General features: G+C 42.4%; 1 pseudogene across 1 annotated transcript in view; it reads right to left on the bottom strand.

Annotated features, from left to right (window-relative positions):
• Positions 1-11,028: 11,028 nt before the first annotated feature.
• The window catches only part of LOC124048468, a 57,233-nt pseudogene continuing 46,210 nt past the window's right edge, over positions 11,029-22,051 (bottom strand). The window contains exons 19-26 of the transcript XR_006841217.1: positions 19,466-19,680; positions 19,091-19,236; positions 18,038-18,147; positions 14,209-14,360; positions 13,794-13,938; positions 13,432-13,529; positions 13,073-13,166; positions 11,029-12,435 (exon numbers count right to left, since the gene is read on the bottom strand). The product of XR_006841217.1 is annotated as a R3H domain-containing protein 1-like (transcript). The remainder of the gene's footprint in view (positions 12,436-13,072; positions 13,167-13,431; positions 13,530-13,793; positions 13,939-14,208; positions 14,361-18,037; positions 18,148-19,090; positions 19,237-19,465; positions 19,681-22,051) is intronic.

Below are 22,051 nucleotides of genomic sequence, written 5' to 3'. Positions count from 1 at the left end.
CTGGCTATCAACAGAGCCTTGTCTGGCAGCGAAACAGTTCATTTAGCCTCATTTACTGCCTTTAAAAGAATACATAGCTGATATGGCTGACTTGCTTAAACAAATGTGGTTTCTAATGAAAATTGAGATGTACAAAATATGGCATGGGGATACGACAAGCGGATAAGAGGCAATCCGTAATTTCAATTAAGACAATGAGCGAGCTAGGACGTACATAGTCAATATAACTATTTGATCAGCACTTTGAAAAGTACAGTGACAGAATTCAGAACATGGGCCGTTCTTAGTGTTCTCCCTGTACACCAAGTCAGAACCATATGATAAATAAAGGGGGCATATAGGCAGACAACAAAAGCTCTTACAATATTCAATGATTACATTTCTCTAAAACTGGTTATAGGCTACATGTGCACCACCAACTCAGAACAGTAGGCAAAACTAAGAGGGGTAAATAGACCACATTATTAGGTTGCTTTTGGTTAACTTACCCTAACGATGTAACTATAAAACGCTTATTGGATTCTCTCTGTCCGGGTACTACTACTTTTACTTAACTTCAGTCTGACTATTCTATCCATTTGGCGCATATGAGAATCTCGCCAGAGAAACGCTTGGTCCTTTAATTAGGGCAATTTTTTGGGGTAATTGTGTCGTTATTATGTGCCTGATTTTACGACTACAGACCAATTGTAAATTGTGTTATTTACGGGGTTTCTTCGTCATTTCAATAACATTGGGTCTATGGTATTGACTAAAATCTGTGTTTCTGGTTGTAATTCAACTATTGGTATGTTTTGCTTGGACAGATACGGCCGCGAGTGTTTGCTTAAGATATCAACTGAATGTTTATGAACTCCTTATGGTATAGGGGACGCTTGCGTCCCACTTGGCCAAAAGCCAGGAAAAATGCAGCGTGGCAAATTCAAAGAAAATGATGTAAAAATCTAACTTTCATAAAATCACACATGTAACATACTAAATTAAAGCTACACTCGTTGTGAATCTAGCCAACATGTCAGATTTCTAAAAGGCTTTTCGGCGAAAGCATAAGAAGCTATTATCTGATGATGGCACAACAGTAAACAAAGAGGGTAGCATATTTCAACCCTGCAGGCGCTACACAAAACGCAGAAATAAAATATAAAACATGCCTTACCTTTGACAAGCTTCTTTTGTTGGCACTCCAATATGTCCCATAAACATCACAATTGGTCCTTTTGTTTGATTAATTCCGTCCATATGTATCCAAAATGTCCATTTATTTGGCGTGTTTGATCCAGAAAAAAACCAGCTTCCAAATTGCGCAACGTCACTACAAAATATCTCAAAAGTTGCCTGTAAACTTTGACAAAATATTTCAAACTACTTTTGTAATACAACTTTAGGTATTTTTAAACATTAATAATTGATCAAATTTAACACGGGTCTATCTGTGTTCAATACAGGAAGACAACAAACCAAGCTACTTTTCAAGTCTTGCGCAACTCAACAGTGTTACGCAGTTCCTAGATGGCCGTACTTCTTCATTGCACAAAGGAATAACCTCAACCAAATTCCAAAGACTGGTGACATCCAGTGGATGCAGTAGGAGCTGAAAACAAATTCCTAAGAAATATCGTTTGCCAACGAGACCTCACTGAACAGACAGAGACCTAAAACAAAAAAACATTCTGAACGGTTAGTCCTCGGGGTTTTTCCTGCTACATGAGTTCTGTTATACACACAGACATGATTCAAACGGTTTTAGAAACTTCAGAGTGTTTTCTATCCAAATCTACTAATACTATGCATATCTTATATTCTTGGCATGAGTAGCAGGAAGTTGAAATTGGGCCTGCTATTTATCCAAAAGTGAAAATGCTGCCCCCTATACCTTAAGTTAACAGCTTTCTTAATTAAAATTGAAAGACTAAATTTATTCAACACAAATAGCGAGGTTTTGGATTGAAGTTTACACACCTTGAGTGATGTGTAGGAGTGTATTGTTTGTTCTGTTCTGTTCTGTTCCCGATGGGTTATAGATCTAACTTCCTGATCCTGTGGCTCTGCGATGAAGCTGACAGTGTGATGGTAAGTATAAGCCAATGTGAAAGAATAGTTTCAATAGAATGTGTTGTTATTCTCTTTGATATATGTTTAGACATTTGTATTAAGAATAATTGTTAACAGTAATAATTTATCATATAGTTAATGAACTGAACTAAACTGTTGTTCTGATCTGTCCTATCGAGGTTATCATGAAGAGTAACATCAGATGGTATCTTAATGCATGGAAGAGATAATTGGACCGAACAGTGTGTGTACCTCTAACCCCCCTCTAACTGTCTGAAGAAGAGCGTCAAAGGTGATCAATATGGCCTTGTCCTCACCACTTCTACTGGGTGAAATGAGTCGGTGCCAGCAACCAGTGTACAGCATCCGATCTAAGCTATCAACTGCTTTTCTCATGTCTTTTCTCACTCCACGCGGAGTGAGCTTGGAGAGAAATCTGTTCTAAACTTCTCTTATGTTGCTGGTATACTGATTGACGAATGGACAAGACATTGTGGTAAAGGTGATGGCGGCTCAGGTGAGACATTGAAATTGGGACATTATCATGGGCCATCCACTTTGAACTGCAAAGCTATCTGAAGAAGACGATAGGGATGCTAGAAGAATCAGTGCCTGGGGGTTGATTGTAGAGGTCTACACACTACATAGAATTATAGTAATTTAAATTAAGAATGCATTGAGATACTGATCAGTATTATAATCGTGATAACAAAAGTTAATAGTAGAATTACGGGATAATTATACTGGATGTTAAAAATAACATCTGCCAATGTTGATGTGTGTTAAATTGAGGGATTTTGACTTTGAGTAATAGGACCAATTTGAATCACTGAGCAATGTCATTCTAAATTTTGGTTGGATAATTAATTGGGTTTTTAATTATGATTTGGAAACGGAATGATTTTTAAAACTGAAGGATTGATTTTAGTTTAGTATGTTAATAACTATATGAGTGAAGCAATTCATGTATTAGGGATTGATTGTTTTGAACTAAAGATGTTGACACTATTCTCAGCATGCCATTGTGAATGGAGAGGGTGAACTCTGATCCCGGAGAGTGAAACTAATCCTAATCTATTTGATCTATAGGCATTGCCTTATGAATAGAGGAATCATGATGCTTGACTTGGGTCATGTTCATTAGGCACCAATGGAATACATTTTACTTTAGCCAGGAGTCACTACCTAGATTTGTCCAACAAGATATGCTAATGTTAGTTTCTGGGATGGAAATAGTTATTTCCACCATGCTGATCCATTGGAGTGTGACAGATAACTAAAATTATTTTTATTTAAACTCCATTGTTGCATGCACTGCATTATGCATTACATATGTGCTTTTCCCTGTCTAGGAAGATATAGCTTTGAATCTCAAACTGTATGCATCTTTTGTATTTCTTCATGGGTTCGTGCAGGTGACTGTGTATCATAACCTCCCCAGGAAAATTGCTAGAGGGCTTATAATATGTGTTGGTGGTTGAAATGGAAGACCGTGCTAAGTTCCTTGGAAGGAGGCTGAGGCAGTGCTATAGCAGCCGGTTACATGCAGGAACCCATGTAATGAATTATTGCTTTTATGCTTCTTGGTTCATGTAGAATGTATGCATTTTCTACATGTGAATGAATGTTCTTAAATGTTTTCATTTTATTTTTAAAATTGAGACGATTCTCAAAAGGGGGATTATGGTGAAACATTTTAGTTTTATTGCATCAAATGGTTGTTTTATTCAACAGAATAGAGTACTCATAACTATTGTGTGTGTGTTCTGAGGATGGGCCTCTGGGAGATAACACTGACAGGAGATTTACGAAGTCTTTTGGGTGATAAAACCTAAAGAGACCGCATTCCAGAGCATGAGTTAATGTTTCTGTTCTATATTGTACCAGAGATGACCCCCAGCACCAGGCCCCTGGTCTGTACACAAAGATGACTGTTGTTACAGCAGATACCGTCTGCTATGAATTATAGGTATCTTTCATACAAATCTTAACCTTGTGACCCATTCTATATATCGGTTGTTCATGTACTGTAGGTTGAAAGGGCTGTATCTTGGCTATAAAAGACCTTTGTACTTTTGTCTCAGGGCTCTCAACAAATCATCTGAGAGTGATTCGTCGACCAGCCATCGCTATTGCAAAGCTCTCACTAATAAAGATTTAGCTTAAGTATAACTCTGACGTGTGTGATAAGTTTGTCTCTCCTCATTTGATAGTAAAGAAATTAACCCCCACAACCTTTGCCCCCAGTCTGAGGTCTTGTGCACTCTGAAGCAGGTTTTTAAATCAAGGATCTGTCTGTACTTGTCTCCGTTCATCTTTCCCTCGATCCTGACTAGTCGCCCAGTCTCTCTGAAAAACAGCTTAATGCCACATCCATGCTTCACCGTAGGAATGCTGTCAGGTTTCCTCAAGACGTGACGCTTGACATTCAGGCCAAAATGTTCAATCTTGGTTTCATCAGACCAGAGAATCTGGTTTCTCATGGTCGGAGAGTCTTTAGGTGCCTTTTGGCAAACTCCAAAAGAGGCAACAAAGAGACCAAAGATTAACCTGAAGGAGCTGCAAAGCTTCACAGCAGATTGGAGTATCTGTCCATAGGACCATTTTAAGCCGTACACTCCACGGAAGGAAAATAAACCATTGCTTAAAGAAAAAAAATAAGCAAACATGTTTCGTGTTCGGCAAAAGGAGATTCCTCAAACATATGGAAGAAGGTACTCTGGTCAGGATTAGCATTTTTAAAATTATTTTATTTTAACCCCCATTTTCGTGGTATCCAATTGTTAGTAGTTACGATCTTGTCTCATCGCTACAACTCCCGTACAGGCTCGGGAGAGACAAAGGTCGAAAGCAATGTATCCTCCGAAACACAACCCAACCAAGCCGCACTGCTTTTCAACAGCGCGCATCCAACCCGGAAGCCAGCCGCACCAATGTGTCGGAGGAAACACTGTGCACCCGGCGACCTGGTTAGCATGCACTGCGCCCGGCCCGCCACAGGAGTCGCTAGTGCGCGATGAGACAAGGATATCCCTACCGGCCAAACCCTCCCTATCCCGGATGACGCTAGGCCAATGGACCTCCCGGTCGCAGCCGGCTGCGACAGAGCCTGGGCTCGAACCCAGAGTCTATGGTGGCACAGCTAGCTAACAGCTGCCACCCGGGAGGCCCCTAAAATGTAGCTTTTTGGCCATCAAGGATAACGCTATGTCTGGGGCAAACCCAACACCTCTCATCACCCCGAGAACACCATCCCCACAGTAAAGAATGGTAGCAGGACAATGACCCTAAGCGTACTGCTAAAGCAACACTTGAGTGGTTTAAGTCCTGTGTAGCTCAGTTGGTAGAGCATGGCGCTTGTAACGCCAGGGTAGTGGGTTCGATCCCCGGGACCACCCATACGTAGAATGTATGCACACATGACTGTAAGTCGCTTTGGATAAAAGCGTCTGCTAAATGGCATATATTATTATTATTATTATTAAGGGGAAACATTTAAATGACTTGGAATGGCCTAGTCAAAGCCCAGACCTCAATCCAATTGAGAATCTGTGGTATGATTTAAATATTGCTGAACACCAGCGGAACCCATCCAACTTGAAGGAGCTGGAGCAGTTTTGCCTTGAAGAATGGGCAACACTCCCAGTGGCTAGATGTGCCAAGCTTATAGTGACATACCCCAAGATACTAATTGCTGCAAAAGGTGCCTCTACAAAGTATTGATTTTGGGGGGGGGTGAATAGTTATGCACGCTCAAGTTCAGTTTTTTTGGTCTTATTTCTTGTCTGTTTCACAATGAAAAATATTTTGCCTCTTCAAAGTGGTAGGCATGTTGTGTAAATTAAGTGATACAAACCCCTCAACAATCCATTTTAATTCCAGGTTGTAAAGGCAACAAAATAGGAAAAAAAGCCAAGGGGGTGAATACTGTCCCAAGGAAGCCACCATACACAGAGCCTTCAGAAAGTATTCACACCCATTTACTTTTTTTTCACATTTTGTGTCACAGCCTGAATTTAAAATAGATTAATTTGAGATTGTGTCACTGATTTACACACAATACCCCATAATGTCAAAGTGGAATTTTGTTTGTAGAGAAATGTAGAAATTAATAAAATCAATGAAAGCTGAAATGTCTTGAGTCAATGAACCCCTTTGTTATGGCAAGCCTAAAGTTAAAGAGTAGAAATGTGCTTAAGAAATATTTTTGCATAATAACTTGAATGGGCTCATTCCATGTTTAATAATAGCGGTTAACATGATTTTTGAACTACCTCATCTCCGTAATCCACACATACAATTATCTGTTAGGTTGGTAGTGTAAAAATACATTAAAAAAGATGCAAAATATCCCTTTGAGCTTGATGAAGTTATTAATTAGGCTTTGGATGGTGTATCAATACACCCAATCACTACAAACATACAGGCCTCATTCCTAACTCAGTTGCTGGAGAGGAAGGAAACTGCTCAGCGATTTCACCATGAGGCCAATGGTGATTTTAAACCAGTTACAGAGTTTAATGGTTGTCATATAAGAAAATTGATGGATCAACAACTTTGTAGTTTCTCTACAATACTAACCTAAATGACAGAGTGAATAGAAGGAAGCCTGGCACTAAAGTAATACTGCAAAAATAAATTGCAAAGAAATTCATATTTTTGTCCTGAATACAAAGTGTTATGTTTGGGGTAAATGCGACTCAACACGTCAGTACCACTCTTCATATTTTCAAGCATGTTATGGGTACGCTTGTCAATGGCAAGGACTAGGGAGTTTTTTAGGATAAACATTTACAGAATAGAGCTCAGCACAGTCAAAATCCTAAAGGAAAACCTGGTTCAGTCTTATTTCCAACGGACACTAGGAGACAAATGTACCTTTCAGCAGGACAATAATTTAAAACCAGGCCAAATCTACACCAGAGTTGCTTACCAAGATGACATTGAATGTTCCCGAGTGGCCTAGTTACAGCTTTGACTTAAATTGGCTTGGAAATCTATGGCAAGACTTGAAAATGGCTGTCTAGCAATGATCAACAATCAACTTGACAGAGCTTGACACATTTTTTAATATTGTACAATCCAGGTGTGCATAGCGCTTAGAGACTTATCCAAAAAGACTCACAGCTGTAATCGCTGTTGAAGGTGATTCTAACATGTATTGACTCAGGGGTGTGAATACTTACAGTACAAGTCAAAAGTTTAGACACACCTACTCATTAAAGGGTTTTTCTTTATTTTTACTATTTTATACATTGTAGAATAATCACAACTATGGAATCATCTACTGTAGTAAGCAACAACAACAAAAAGTGTTAAATGCAAATAGATGTTATATTTGAGATTCTTCAAAGTAGCCAATTTTTGCCTTGATGACAGCTTTTCACACTCTTGGCATTCCCTCAACCAGCTTCATCTGAAAGGCTTTTCCAACAGTCTTGAAGGAGTTCCCACATATGCTGAGCACTTGTTGGCTGCTTTTCCTTCACTCTGCGGTCCAACTCATCCCAAACCATCTCAATTGGGTTGAGGTCAGGTGATTGGGAATGACACGTTATCTAATGAAGCACATCACTCCTTCCTGGTCAAATTGCCCTTACACAGCCTGGAGGTGTGTTGGGTCATTGTCCTGTTCAAAAACAAATGACAGTCCCATTAAGCGCAAACCAGATGGGATGGAGTATCGCTGCAGAATGCTGTGGTAGCCATGCTGGTTAAGTGTGCCTTGAGTTCAATATAAATCACTAACAGAGTCACCAGCAAAGCACCCCCAACACCACCTCCTCCATGCTTGATGGTGGGAACCACACATGCGGAGATCATCCGTTCACCTACTCTGCGTCTCACAGACAGCGATTGGAATGAAAAATCACACATTTGGACTCATCAGACCAAAGCACAGATTTCCACCGGTCTAATGTCAATCAATCAACCAATAAAATGTATTAATAAAGCCCTTCTTACATCAGCTGATGTCACAAAGTGATGTACAGAAACCCAACCTAAAACCACAAATAGCAAGCAATGCAGGTGTAGAAGCACGGTGGCTAGGCTAGGAAAAACTCCCTAGAAAGGCCAAAACCTAGGAAGAAACCTAGAGAGGAACCAGGCTGTGAGGGGTGGCCAAGTCCTCTTCTGACTGTGCCAGGTGGAGATTATAACAGAACATGGCCAAGATGTTCAAATTTTCATAGATGACCAGCAGGGTCAAATAATAATAATCACAGTGGTTGTAGAGGGTGCAACAGGTCAGCACCTCAGGAGTGGTGAGTTGTCAGTTGGCTTTTCATAGCTGATCATTCAGAGTACCTCGACCGCTCCTGCTGCCTCTAGAGAGTTGAAAACAGCAGGTCTGGGACAGGTCGGACGTCTGGTGAACAGGTCAGGGTTCCATAGCCACACGCAGAAGTTGAAACTGGAGCAGCAGCACGACCAGGTGGACTGGGGACAGCAAGGTAGTCATCAGGCCAAGTAGTCCTGAGGCATGGTCCTAGGGCTCAGATCCTCAGAGAATTAGAGAGAGCATACTTAAATTCACACAGGACATCGGATAAGACAGGAGAAATACTCCAGATTTAACAGACTGACCCTAGCCCGACAAACAAACTATCGCTGCATAAATACTGAAGGCTGAGACAGGAGGGGTCGGGAGACACTATGGCCCTGTCCGATGATACCCCCAGACAGGGCCAAACAGCCATTGCTTGTGTTCCTTGGCCCAAGCGTCTTCTTATCGGTGTCCTTTAGGAGTAGTTTCTTTGCAGCAATTTGACCATGAAGGCCTGATTCACGCAGTCTCCTCTGAACAGTTGATGTTGAGATATGTCTGTTACTTGGAACTCAGTGAAGCATTTATTTGGGCTGCAATTTCTGAGGCTGGTTACGCTAATGGACTTATCATCCTCTGCAGAAAAGGTAACTCTGGGTCTTCCTTCCTGTGGCGGTCCTCATGAAAGCCAGTTTCATCATAGCGCTTGGTCTTTGCAAGTGCACATGAAGAACCTTTCAAAATTCTTGAAATGTTCCGTATTGACTGACCATGTCTTATAGTAATGATGGACGGTCCTTACCATTTGCTTTTTTGAGCCGTTCTTGATATAATATGGACTTGGTCTTTTACCAAATAGGGCTATATTCTGTATACCACCCCTACCTGGTCACAACAGAACGGCTTGGCTCAAACGCATTAAGGAAGAAATTCCAAAAATTAACTTAACCAAGCACACCTGTTAATTGAAATGCATTCCAGGTGACTACCTCATGAAGCTGGTTGAGAGAATGCCAAGAATGTGCAAAACTGTCAAAGCAAAGGGTTGCTACTTTGAAGACTCAAAATATATTTTGATTTGTTTAATACTTTTTTGGTGACTACATGTTCCCATGTGTGTTATTTCATAGTGTTGATGTCTTTACTATTAAACTACAATGTAGAAAATAGTACAAAATAAAGAAAATCCATGGCGTGGTGTCCGAACTTTTGACTGGTACTGTATGTAATGAGATATTTCTGTATTTCATTTTCAATAAATTCACAAAAATGTCAGGCTGCAACACAAAATGGGGGTATAAAAACATTTAAGGCACATTGCCATAACTAACTTTTCTGTATGGGTCTCCCTTGTGTGGCAACTTTCGTTCAATGATTTATGCACGTCTAGGATTATACTGGGGGTGATAGTGAGTACAACTTTATTATTATTTTTTTCAATTGGTTTAGTACTTACCATCAACCCTCCATGGTCTTCGGTGTCTATAAATTATAGAGCAAGATGAATGAAAAATATTACATTTGCTGCTTTAAACCTGACAATGCATAAATATGCAGAATACCACCCCCGTGTGCTAGACAGGAATCATTGGGGTGGGTATACAAGAAGAGGGGAAAAAACAGTGTAAATGATAATCATAACAGGGTCATTTATTGCTGAGAAAATTTCCTCAATTATAAAAACGCCATTTCACCAACCTTGGCTGCAACACAGAGCTAAGTACTCTAGATGTTGTTTTAATTATCCGTTAATAATCTCAGAATCAGAATGGAGAACCTTAATGCCACGACGAAACAGACTTCACATGACAGATAAGACAGAACGATGAATGGTGTGTTCAAGACAACTGGAAAGTTCGAGCTCCAGAAAGAGACCCAAGTTTCTGAGTTGGATGACCGTTCAATTTTTTTTCTCCTCAGTCCAAATGTTTCTTTTTTCCCCAGTTGTCTTGAACACAGCAGAAGCCATCCATTCTAAACTGTTTCTGGCAACTATGACAGTGGAAGAGGGAACTGTGAGGCATTGGAAGAGATGAGGTTGGTGGAAGGTTAATGTAGCAGACAAATGACCCTATAAAACCTGGATTGAGATGAACAGCACCAAGCAAAGACCAAATTAGATAAGACAAGTATAAAACCCACATGCCCACCTTCCACCCATAGCAAAACAAACCACTCTCTTACACTGACATCTGAGGTAGGACTATACCTAGTGTTTTTAAATCATCAGTTTAAACATCATGAAAGATGACACCCAAAGCCTTTTGGTTATTCTGGACAGATTGAAATGGGTGGGTACTCCGGCTTTCAAAGGACTTCCTGTGATCTGAAAAATCACACATATTTTGGTGTAAACATTTATTGGTTTCAAAATGAAATAAAAATGACTTGCACCAGCATTGAACAGCCTTTCAGAATCCACACATTTGTTTTTTTTTTATCTTTGAGAGAAATTAAAGGAAAAATAGATCATTTTTATATATTCAGTTGTATAAATGTGCAAACTGTTGTTTCTTCCAGTGACCCAGTAAGTATATCATTTAAAAAGACCTAATGAAAGATTTGACACTGTAGGCCTTGTAGAAGAGGAGGGAGGACAGTGTGGTGGAGAGAGAGAGAGAGAGCGAGAGAGCGGGCGAGAGAGCGAGAGAGAGAGCGGGCGAGAGAGCGAGAGAGAGAGCGGGCGAGAGAGAGAGCGGGCGAGAGAGAGAGCGGGCGAGAGAGAGAGAGCGGGCGAGAGAGAGAGAGCGGGCGAGAGAGAGAGCGGGCGAGAGAGAGAGCGGGCGAGAGAGAGAGCGGGCGAGAGAGAGAGCGGGCGAGAGAGAGCGAGAGAGGCCATCCAAGCAGATGATTGCTAAAATATGCCGTTGCGGTGGAGGAGTGTCATTTTAAATGAAGTTAAAAACCAGGGGTTTCAAACGAGCCTTTTTTCCCGTTGCTCTCATCTGTGCCTGCCTGTGAACAACACACATACAGAACGTTCACTGTGTAATAGAGAACTGATTGAATTATTTAGCTACTATATAAATTATTTACAAGGTGCAGGTCTTTTCATTTAACAATAGACTCTGACAGGGGGTGACTTCATGTTGCGTTTCTTGGAGAATAAAGCAGTAGACTTTGGCGAGAAAGGCACAACTAGAGACCCATTGTGTAGCCGAGGCCAACTTCATCATGTACCGGCCACAATATGGGGCAAGTGGCTGGTGGCAGGCTGGCCGATAGTCAGCTACCCTGGGGATGTGGGGAAGCTTTGGTTGAGTTAAACTGAACCAGGCCAGACACGGCAACTGGGCTGGGTGAGTAATAATGAGAGAGCTGAGCTTTGGGCCTGACTCAAGATTTCAACAACTATAAAACAAATGAACAAATAAAATGAAACAAAAATACAGGCTTTTGATGTGTTCCGGCCTGTTCTCAAAACAGAGAGCAGACAGGTTATTAATATTTGGAACTTCAATAATCGTGGTTTTTGGATATTCGTTCACGTCAGTTCAGTTACATTTTGTTCTTTTTCGTCAAACCGCTAGTAAGAACATTACGAAGTACAACACATTTCCCCCCAACCAAGTCTCTACAAATCAAGTGGAAAAACAACCCTTTACATCAAGCCAACGTAGTGAGTGAAGAGGGAGGAGGGAAAGGAGGGGCGGCCGGGGGGAGTGATGGCAACAGGAAGTGACTGGCGGTGCTGGTGAGGGGTCAGGGTTTAAAAGGCGAGCCAGGGGTCCTTAACGCCCTCTACTGGGAGCTGGCCCTATCGGGGAGTGTCTGTTGCCGTAACCTCGGCCATGGCACCTGCTCGTGGTAAGTCTGATGGAGGATCAGGGGCCGTTGTGGTTCAGGAGGGCATCCTGCACAGCGTACCTGGAGGGGAACGTGACCAGGAGGGATTAGGTGGAGGCTGGGTTGACAGGGGTTTGACCGTGGGGGTTTATCGTGGTGGTGGTCACCGTTAGCCATTGACTGCCAGACAACGCGGCTGTGATGGTAGTGGTGCTCTCTGAGCCATCAGACCACGGCCCTGACTCTGGAGAGCTCACCTAGCAGAGAGTCCGCCTCGGTCCGGCTGATCCCCTCCGGCAGCTCAGTCACCTCCAGGACCCGCCCACTCACTGCCTCCGAGAGAGGAGAGAGAGAACTGTCAGACCCAACTTGGAGACAGCCTTTAGCCTATGACCTCTTTAGTTAAAGCAGTACAGACTAACCCGATGCTTCCTTTGTCATAAGACTACTAAATAACTACCCGGACTATCTGCATTTAACCTCTTTGCACAAACTCTTTTGACTCATCACATGCTGATACTGTCTATTATCTATCCTGTTGTCTAGTCACTTTACCCCTACCTACAGTATACTGCTGTTACTGTCTATTATCTATCCTGTTGCCTTGTCACTTTACCCCTATCTATATGCACATATCCACCTCAAATACCTCGTACCCCTGCACAGGCTTGGTACCAGTACCCCATAGCCAAGTTATCGTTAGTCATTGTGGATTTATATATCGTGTTATAATTGTTTCTACATTTTTTATTTCTGAATTATTAGGAAGGTTCCATAAGTAAGTGTTTCACTGTTGTTTACAAAGCATGTGGAAATGATATATATATATATATATATATTTTTTAGATCAAATATCAATATCATGGATAAATGTTGTATTTAAGATATATCTAAGAGTAAGATATTTATTGATTAGAGGTCCACATCTCTGTCCTCTTAACAGACGGAGGTGTTCTCTACCATTACCTGGTTGACCTACACTGAGATCTGTAGACAGAGCTTTCCTCGGCTGCTTCCTCCCTCTGCCTCCTCCACCGCTGTGCCGTATCCCTGTAGGTACCTGGGAGCGGAAAGGAGGACGAGAGAACATTCAGTTGACCTGCTGTTGCACTTTATGTGGACTCTATCTCAAGGTATCCCAAATGCTTGATATTGATTACATTGGAAGAGAAAATGAGGGAGAAAAGAAGAAGCGGGGACCATTGTTTGACTTTGAGCTTTTGTTTTATTTGCACAGTACTAAAGAGAAGATGTCGCTAAGCATTTCTAAAATGGTACGAAGATATCCACACAGATATTTCCTCCTCTGTCTTGTGTAGACTCACCTGATGGTTGGGGGCCATGGGGGGAAAGTGGAGGAGAGGAGGACGGCTCTGGGGGTTGTACTGGAGGGGTTGCCCTAGCAATGGGTACCGAGCATCTCCTGGGAAACACAAATGACGACACACTAAATTGGGCTACATTTCTTTAGGGTTACCATTTGCCATAAAGCTGGAGCAGCTGAGTGGCCTCAGGGACCCTCAGCATTCCACATTTGTTTGAATGTAGTATTAGCACACCTAATTCAACTAATCAGCAAGCCATTGGAATATCATATTCCCATATAATTGGAATAGATTAAGTATGTGAAATGGCTGGTTAAAGTTCCCCCAGGACTGGGTAAAGGAACACTGGGTGTCTCCCCCACCTTGCCCTGGCATGAAGGGTCTGGAGAACTGTGGCATCATGGGTATGGGGGTGAGGCCAGGACGGATGCTCTTCACATTGGTCAGGTGGGAGGGGGTTGGCGACTGGGCGGGGGAGGTAGAGGGACTGCCCAGCTGGGGACTGCTCTGTATGGATAGATAGAGGACAGGGTTAGATGGAGGACAGGGGAGGGTTATTGGGTGAACACACCCGACACCAGGAAAACCACTGGTTCAAAATCAAAATCAAAAGTATTCAAGGCTATTCTCTTACAACATTACAGACTACAACACCAAACCCAATTACTATATTTACACCAAGAGTGTGATACTGAAGAAATACTTGCAAAACATTTTTTCCTCAAATCTGCATGTTCTCTTTAGGCTCTATGGGGGAGCGGACCAAGGGACTCTCACCTGTGAGGTGTCTATGACTGAGAGCTCTGTGGACTTCTGTCCTCTGGTGTGATCCAGACTGTAGTACTTGCTGTGTTTCCACTGCGAGGGCGTGTGAGGCCTCGGCTGCTGGCCAGGGGACAACATCAGCTGCATCATCACCATTCCACCACCTGGAGGAGGGGCACAGAGGCAACAAGGACATACATTACAATATTACATCAAATTCAATGAGAGTTTATATGCATCTCTTTGGGGGCAATGAAAGATGTGTAAAGATTTAGTCTTACATTTCAGATGCTAGAACCTGTTCCACTTAAGAATCACAGTACGTTTATTTTGTGTGTGTGTGTGTGTGTGTGTGTGTGTGTGTGTGTGTGTGTGTGTGTGTGTGTGTGTGTGTGTGTGTGTGTGTGTGTGTGTGTGTGTGTGTGTGTGTGTGTGTGTGTGTGTGTGTGTGTGACATTTGCCTTTTAGAAATATATGAATCACGTTTAATAGGATAAGTATGTCAGTTTGACTGTTTTGTATTTCATTAGTGTATTATGTATGAAAACTAAATCATATTCACTGACTTGCCGTTAAAATCCTTTGTCATCTAATTACATGTGATGTTAACCTCCACTTATTTGATATGTAATATGTTATTAGAAATGTAACTATGTTTGAACAATGTTTGTTGACATGCATTTTATTCTAGTTGGGACCTTCTTTCCAAGACCGCTCAGATCATTGATACTTTTAATTGCATCATCTCAAATGTTTTGCCGTCAAACATCCAATTAAATGCGTTTGCCTAACAAAGGGTTCGAGAACTTTCTGACCTGCACTTTTCTGACCTGCACTTGACCTTATTAAAAGAAGACTTCTGACTGCCCTTAGCCTGTCTAATTATTTCTGCTGAGGAAGACTTCTGACTGCCCTTAGCCTGTCTAATTATTTCTGCTGAGGAAGACTTCTGACTGCCCTTAGCCTGTCTAATTATTTCTGCTGAGGAAGACTTCTGACTGCCCTTAGCCTGTCTAATTATTTCTGCTGAGGAAGACTTCTGACTGCCCTTAGCCTGTCTAATTATTTCTGCTGAGGAAGACTTCTGACTGCCCTTAGCCTGTCTAATTATTTCTGCTGAGGAAGACTTCTGACTGCCCTTAGCCTGTCTAATTATTTCTGCTGAGGAAGACTTCTGCCTGCCCTTAGCCTGTCTAATTATTTCTGCTGAGGAAGACTTCTGACTGCCCTTAGCCTGTCTAATTATTTCTGCTGAGGAAGACTTCTGACTGCCCTTAGCCTGTCTAATTATTTCTGCTGAGGAAGACTTCTGACTGCCCTTAGCCTGTCTAATTATTTCTGCTGAGGAAGACTTCTGACTGCCCTTAGCCTGTCTAATTATTTCTGCTGAGGAAGACTTCTGCCTGCCCTTAGCCTGTCTAATTATTTCTGCTGAGGAAGACTTCTGACTGCCCTTAGCCTGTCTAATTATTTCTGCTGAGGAAGACTTCTGACTGCCCTTAGCCTGTCTAATTATTTCTGCTGAGGAAGACTTCTGACTGCCCTTAGCCTGTCTAATTATTTCTGCTGAGGAAGACTTCTGACTGCCCTTAGCCTGTCTAATTATTTCTGCTGAGGAAGACTTCTGCCTGCCCTTAGCCTGTCTAATTATTTCTGCTGAGGAAGACTTCTGCCTGCCCTTAGCCTGTCTAATTATTTCTGCTGAGGAAGACTTCTGCCTGCCCTTAGCCTGTCTAATTATTTCTGCTGAGGAAGACTTCTGCCTGTCTAATTATTTCTGCTGAGGAAGACTTCTGACTGCCCTTAGCCTGTCTAATTATTTCTGCTGAGGAAGACTTCTGCCTGTCTAATTATTTCTGCTGAGGAAGACTTCTGCCTGTCTAATTATTTCTGCTGAGGAAGTCTTCTGACTGCCCTTAGCCTGTCTAATTATTTCTGATGAGGAAGAATTCTGACTGCCCTTAGCCTGTCTAATTATTTCTGATGAGGAAGACTTATGACTGCCCTTAGCCTGTCTAATTATTTCTGATGAGGAAGACTTATGACTGCCCTTAGCCTGTCTAATTATTTCTGATGAGGAAGACTTCTGCCTGTCTAATTATTTCTGCTGAGGAAGACTTCTGACTGCCCTTAGCCTGTCTAATTATTTCTGATGAGGAAGACTTATGACTGCCCTTAGCCTGTCTGTAATTTTTTCTGATGGGGGATAAAAGTAACGAGCATCTATAACACTCTTATCCTGACAGCCACATAATTCCCCACCCTATCTCAAGGATGAAAACCTCCATTTATATTTTGTTTTCCATCTATTTTATTGTGACAAAAAGGGAGGTCCACAAACAAGAGAACCTGGACTCTATAGTACTACCAACCTTGGATTTAATCCATCACTAGCACTGTCTTGGTGTAATACGCAGCAGTCTATTTGTATTTCTTTGTGAATAAAAAGGGGATCACACAGAAAGGACCCATAGAACTGCATAATAACCAAAACACATTTACACATTGAAAAAAAAAAAGATTTACATTTGCCACAAGAGGTTTAAAATGAAGGGAATGTATTTTTTACGTGGTAATCCTGGCATGAAATGAAAACATTTCAACGATCTCAGGTCTGAAGAGAGAGATCTAATTTCAGGATTTGAAATAAGATTACCCTTTCCTCTAATGAGTTATTTAAGGAGAAAATAAAAGATGACAGAGCGCAAGACAGAGCGACAGAGAGACAAAGAACTTCTGTGAGTGTAATGTTTACTGTTAATTTTTTGTTTCACTTTTGCTTATTATCTACTTCACTTGTTATCATATGATTCCCATGCCAATACAGCCCTTAAGTTGAAATGTAATTGTAAATTGAGAGACCGACCGAGACACGGGGAGACCGACGGTGGCTATACTGATCAAAGGAGCTTCGCCACAGAGGAAAATCACATTAAGGCCTCCTAAAACGTTTCAAATTAGAATTAGATTGCCCATTAAGGGACTTTTTTAATAAGATGACCATAACTGGGAACAAAGCAGAGGAATTACTTCTTAATTACCAGTCCATATCTGTTCAATAATTACATCGTTAAGACTTGGAGTGTAATTTCAATTAGCACCTTAAAGCCTCAAAGCTAACTGAATAGGAGGAGAAGGAGATGGGGGGGGGGGGTCAGGAGAAAGACGTTAAGGCGTCTAGATCACATTTATTCTGTTGTTGCCACGTTGTATTGTTATAGCATTACCTGGGAGATCGGGAGATGAGAATGCTGCCTGTCTGCGCCCCCTCCCCAAGAGGACCCTTTAGAATCGATTCAATCCATTTTGATTTGGTTGCAAGTCATTTCTCCTGATGACGCCTTTGTTTAGTTGGGCTCTAATTAAAATGTTCTTAGAGGGCTCTTCCACGCCATTGTTCAGAACAGAGGGGATTGGGCTGTCTACATTGTGACGGTTGGATTGGACAGCGTGTTAAAGAACTAAAAGAGGTAGGAGAAAGGTTTTTTTTAATTATTTTTTTAAAAAGGTGGTACAGCGAAGTTAACGTCTGTGGGTTTTGTTCCAGAGACAACCCATACAGCAGCTCATTTCAACAACTAACTCATTAGGAGCAACATTTTATATTTCACACTTATACAGTTGAAAAGAGAAAATATGCTCTTTCAGGGATCCAACGTAAAGTGATAAAGCAGTCTTGTAGCCAGCTACTGATAACCAGCTGGTTGCCAGACTAGTTCATTTATAAATTGTGATTTTTATTTCCTAGTTGAGACCTGGTTATAATGCGGCTCAGACTGGCTCTCTGCTGTATACCTGAACACTGCAGTGTGTCGGTCTGTGTGTGTGTTTCTGTGTGTACCTGAGCACTGATGTGTCTGATGGAGGGGCTGCTGGGAGCTGCAGGGGGAGGACGGCCGAGGGAACAGCATCTGCTCTGATCCGGAAGGAGGCAGGAACTCTGCAGAGGAGCTGCAGTGAGAGAAACACCACACACACTAAAGCCGAGTAGCAGAGAGGCCAAGCTCTGGCACAGATTAATTCATGTAATCAGAATTTGGCACATCGGTTTTAAAATGTGCTAAATTACTGAAGTGGAACACTGTGTACACAGGAGATCAATAACCCTGTATTGCATTAGAACAACCATAAATATCCTCAATCTGAAACTGGTAAAAGCTGGGAATCAGCTAGAAATCTCTACAGGCTCATTTTCTAACAAATCAAGGGAAAACAGCATAAATCACTGCGTCTCCGTTACGGAATTGCGGTTGTGGAGTGCCACTGGGGTTTCTTTTTTCCAGGCTCCTCCTTCACTCCATTTTGATTTTATAACAATATAAGCAAAAAGGCAGGTAGGGTTACGCGTCATCCCAAAGCAGAGGCAGGCAGCTGCCGCAGCAGACATTCTGCTCTCCATGCCACTCGGCACCCTGAAGAATAATGTGCGTCTGCACAGCGGACCAGAGGGCTGGCATGAAGGATGGTGTAGAGAGCAGCTCGCCACACTGGACCAGCGCTGTTATATTAAGACTCAGTAGATATCTAGCCTTATAAATCATCTTGAACATGACCTATTAAAGAAGAGGACCCAGGAGGGGGGGGGGGTTTCCACAGCTCAGTGTGAAGCATCACAGAGAAGGGCTAGTTATCTGTTCAACCTAAAAAAAACTGCTTACTGTAAAACTGGGAATGATACAGTATTAATGTTCTGTAGTAATGTTATTGGTCTATAATCGGAGTATGTCCACATTAAAAATGTGTGATGTCCTACCACATGGTGTTCTGTTCAACTGGGAATGCATTTATATGTACTCAACAATGTATTGGTATTATTAATGGGTCTACATTAAGTGGAATGGGTCTACAATAAGTATAGGTATTTTTATGTTAAAACTGTGTGGTGATGTCCTACCTCTGTTGATTGGGTGTGATAACACTGTAGTAAACCTGGACACCAGAGCCAGGCATGGGCCTCTGGTTGGACTGGTTGTGGATGACGATAGGCTGCTGATATGTTTGCTGTGGTACAACCTGGGAGCCTTGGGGCTGCATGGATACCTGCCAAGACAGACCCATAGTTCAGATGGATGACATGGGATGCCCAAAAATATTCACAGTTACACAATACTTTATGGAAAAGAGAATGCTTCTTAATGACTAAGCTACTTGGCTAAACAAAGGTTTAAATAAACATGCTTTACATTTCTTAATGTTCATCATTGTTAATTGTGTTTTTACATTATAAAGTGACATTGAGTTATTAGATGTTGAAATACTGAGTACCCACCTGATAAGATGACATAGAGGGATACTGGACCATCATGCCTTGCATCTGATGTCCCATATTGCTATGCTGGCCACTGACCGGGTTCTGCTGGCCACTGACTGGGTTCTGCTGGCCACTGACTGGGTTCTGCTGGCCACTGACCGGGTTGTGACTCTGTGGCACTACTATCATACTCTGATAGCTCTGTGGATGATTGAGCATCACAGTTTGGTAACCTGGAGAAATAGAGAGGGAGGGGGAACGAGAGAGAAATGAGTGAGCGAGGGGGAGCGAGAAACAGAGAGCAAGATAAAGTGAGATGGGAGCGAGAGATGGGGGAGAGAGAGAAGTTGATTTAATCAAAAAGTGGATTCAAATGTCTTGATTCTTAGAATTCAGCACTTGTATGGAAATTAAAACGTTCAGAATTCCCTGATAAATTGGTCCACAGGGAAAACTAAAAAAAGGTATAGAAAACGTAAATTACATTTATTTATTAATAAATGTATTTCCATGACAGAATTCAAAAGCAATTTTGGACCGATATTTTCAAATACATTCAACTTAAAAAAGTTCCATATCAAGAAATTTAAATTTATGTTATTTTGGATATCAGAGTAATCTTGAGGTAATCCTAGTTGAGTCAGAAAAGGATGTTCATTTGATGGGTAAAATATACAAACCCTTGCAGAGAGCCAATCCAACGGGCAATCTCAGTTGGATAGCTTAACTAGCGGAACTAAGACTTAAAAATAACTGATATTGGCACACGATGAAGAGAATGTTGGAACTAATGCAATTACAGTTAGTGAAAATGTACACAATCCAGCATAAACTAATGTATAGAATTTATTACACAAGAGACAAAATTCACAAATTTCGACAGCACAACGGCAGAGTCAAGTGTTAGGTGTAAAATTAACAATGACTCTATAGCCTTCTTCTGGGAAGGCTATAAAGTCCAAAAGTTATGGGCGGAGCTAGAAAATTGGCAGAAGTATTATAAAGTAAATTTACTATTAATCAATCTGTTTGCATATTTCAAGACATGACATGTGAGGGTGCAGTGAGATACCCGATGGATTGGACGATCCTTTCTCGTCAATCTTGACAAAAACATACTTAACTGGAAATCAACCAATCCTCCATCGTTAACACAATGGAAAGGTCAAATGCTTTATGTAAAATGTTGAAAGTGCATGGGCGACGAAAAGAAACAAAATGGTGCAGTTTGAGGCCATGTGGCAGAGAATGATACATCACCCCTAGAGATGGGGGGTGAACAGGTGGGTCTAGGCAGTTGGGTATGGGCAGGGGTGGTGTGAACAGGTGGGTGTGGGCCGGGGTGGTGTGAACAGGTGGGTGTGGGAAGGGGTGGTGTGAACAGGTGGGTGTGGGAAGGGGTGGTGTGAACAGGTGGGTGTGGGCCGGGGTGGTGTGAACAGGTGGGTGTGGGCCGGGGTGGTGTGAACAGGTGTGTGTGGGAAGGGGTGGTGTGAACAGGTGGGTGTGGGCCGGGGTGGTGTGAACAGGTGTGTGTGGGAAGGGGTGGTGTGAACAGGTGGGTGTGGGCCGGGGTGGTGTGAACAGGTGGGTGTGGGCCGGGGTGGTGTGAACAGGTGGGTGTGGGCCGGGGTGGTGTGAACAGGTGGGTGTGGGCCGGGGTGGTGTGAACAGGTGGGTGTGGGCCGGGGTGGTGTGAACAGGTGTGTGTGGGAAGGGGTGGTGTGAACAGGTGGGTGTGGGCCAGGGTGGTGTGAACAGGTGGGTGTGGGCCGGGGTGGTGTGAACAGGTGGGTGTGGGCCAGGGTGGTGTGAACAGGTGGGTGTGGGCCGGGGTGGTGTGAACAGGTGGGTGTGGACAGGGGTGGTGTGAACAGGTGGGTGTGGGCAGGGGTGGTGTGAACAGGTGGGTGTGGACAGGGGTGGTGTGAACAGGTGGGTGTGGACAGGGGTGGTGTGAACAGGTGGGTGTGGACAGGGGTGGTGTTGTGGATGTTTGTGTCTGCATGTTGTTTGTATGCTTTGTAAGAATATTATAACATTTTTTTTGCCACAGAACAGGCTGTGTGCTTATTCCATTGGAAGCGATCAATGATTCAGGGTAGTCAACATTAAAATGGCTCAGTAAATAAACAACCATTCAGCGCCAAAGTCGTTTCAATAGGATTTCTCCTCCACTGGTAAGATGAGAGACAAGATAAGAAAAATTGTAAAAAACTTTTCATAGAAGGTGTTAGGAAAATTAAATTTAAAAAGCTTTTTCTTTCGCTGGGTAAAATACATCAGCATCAAGGTTACCAGAGAGTGCTTATAGTGGAGAATGTTATTGAAAGCCCCTCTTAAGCAGGCGCCCTGAGTAGAAGGGGGGTGGTGGAGGGGAGAAAACAGCAGGAGGTAAACACGAGAAGGGAGGGAGTTAAGGGAGGAGAGGGCTGTCTGGGCAATTTTCAATTTCTCCTGGCTTTTGGCCAGAGCGACAGCAATCAATTTAGCCCAGATGAGAAGAGAAGTGGGACACAAGGAATGGATGCTCCCGGTGAGAGGAGAAGCAGGCAACAAGAGAGGCTGGTTGCTATTTTTAGTAACATTCTCTCACCTCCACTT

The sequence above is a fragment of the Oncorhynchus gorbuscha genome, linkage group LG01 (assembly GCF_021184085.1).
Source record: "Oncorhynchus gorbuscha isolate QuinsamMale2020 ecotype Even-year linkage group LG01, OgorEven_v1.0, whole genome shotgun sequence".
Lineage (NCBI taxonomy): Eukaryota > Metazoa > Chordata > Actinopteri > Salmoniformes > Salmonidae > Oncorhynchus > Oncorhynchus gorbuscha.
Note: the sequence above shows the minus strand (reverse complement) of the source record. Positions and strands in the feature narration are given on the sequence as shown.